Raw genomic sequence first — 1,800 nt, 5'->3', positions numbered from 1 at the left:
AATGTCCTCTGGCATTACTTTTAACTCGAGTAGAGTTCTCCCTTGCCCCAGACTGAAGTGCAAGTGGAGTAGACAAATAACAAGACTCAGCCAGAAGTGGACCCTTTAAGGAGGGACCCTCTAATCATCCTCAGCAAATGTAACGTTAGCCATAGCTGTAGTTATTTCCATAACATGTTATATAAGCAGTATCTTTTGCTGAAAGGGATTCATTCTTGTGAAATGTACGGTTACTCAAGAAGTACAATGTTTGTAGGCACAGGTTGAGGGAAACTATAACTTCTCCCTTCTCTCTCTTGCCCTTAGACTTCCTCCTGCTACTCACCAGAGGGTCTGATCCTACCCATATATCAGGTATTGCACTGTCTCCCCTCCCATCTCCACAACCCTGAGTGCTACGGTCTTTTATTTATTTTAAAAATCTGGTTATTTCTTCTTTTGGAAATCCAAGAATCCTCTTTATGTATTCCAAGATGTGTAACACTATGGTAATATTGATATCTATCTTAAGATCAGCATAGATGATCTGATCATTCCTTTTAACCTTCAAATCCACCAATGAGAAAAATATGAATAATTGGTTTATCTTTGAGAGAATATTTCCCCAATATTCTTTTCCCTTTTCAGAGTTCCAAAACATGCAGCTTTATACATCACTATAAAAAAGGCCCTGTATTCAAGTTTGTTACTCTTTCCAGGAGTCCAGTAACACATAGTCATTAATATTGGTTTTTAAACAGAAGTACAGGAAGGCATGACAGAGTTCAGAATTCTAAATACCATCTATTATGCGTTAGATCTCCTCAGTACTTACTGGGACAGATGTACTGTATTGGTTGGGTTATAAACCTAACATTTCCCCTCTAAAAGTACCATAAAATTGCTCTTATATGTAGGGCTGGCTAATGATAGTGGCTTCTACACTTTCGGTGTTCGTGCTTGTACATGCAGTTAAAAATACCAAGTCAGCATTTTTTCAGTTTTTCTTTATGTACATTCAGTCCTTTCATTGGTGGGATTTTATAAGAGCAGTAGCAGCTCAAGGACTTTATCTGCAGTTTTCCACTTATATTCAGAGCAAAACCTGTTTTTCCTAAAATCAAACTTGAAAATATGGGACCAACTTACGTAGGGTTCTAATCAGAACAATATGGTAATTTCCAAACCTTTTCATTATGGGTGATATTTAAATCCTGATCCCAATTTGTTTTCAAATATTGGTCAGTTTTTACCTCCAGGTCTAGTACTCAATTTTGGAGAAAAGGTGCTTGATGTGATTTTCAGAGGATTATTTTTAGATTAGATCCTTGTGAATATTTGTGGGACACCCCCGGTGACCACTGCATACAGGGTTTTAGACTATTTGGTACTGAGATTTGATTTTTATTTGTGCCCCCTAAAATGACATTCTTTTCTGGTTTAGGAATAAATCTTTTTGTACCCCTTTATTGGTCCAAGAATTCCACAATACTCTTTTGCTAACCCTGTTTTAAGGGGTATTTTAATTTTTTTAATGCAAAATTTTGCCTAGTTGAAGTTTGAAGAGGAAAAAAAAAAGAAGGTTCTGGGTAACGTGGGGCCCCTGCAAGACACGCTAGGAAATTTGGTCGTCACACCAGACGACAAAGCTAACCTATTTAACGACTTCTTTGCCTCCATTTTCCTGAGCAGGGACCGAAACAGCCACCCCCCCTCTGGGTCCCCCTTAAACCCCAGTGGAGGCACCTAGGCCAAGGGTTAGTGAGGATCTAGTCAGGGAACTTCTGGAGAGACTGGATGTATTTAAATCAGCTGGTCCTG

The 1,800-nt window shown here is 38.7% G+C and overlaps 1 protein-coding gene across 1 annotated transcript in view; it reads left to right on the top strand.

Moving 5' to 3' along the window:
• Nucleotides 1-258: 258 nt before the first annotated feature.
• The window catches only part of CTBP2 (C-terminal binding protein 2), a 122,748-nt gene continuing 121,206 nt past the window's right edge, over nt 259-1,800 (top strand). Inside the window, exon 1 of the mRNA XM_019502971.1 lies at nt 259-354. The gene's annotated coding sequence lies outside the window, so the exon portion shown is untranslated. The remainder of the gene's footprint in view (nt 355-1,800) is intronic.

This window comes from Gavialis gangeticus, unplaced genomic scaffold, assembly GCF_001723915.1.
Source record: "Gavialis gangeticus isolate Ggan-Ray unplaced genomic scaffold, GavGan_comp1, whole genome shotgun sequence".
NCBI classification, from domain to species: Eukaryota; Metazoa; Chordata; order Crocodylia; family Gavialidae; genus Gavialis; species Gavialis gangeticus.
The sequence above is the reverse complement of the archived record's forward strand: the minus strand, read 5'-3'. Positions and strand labels throughout refer to the sequence as shown.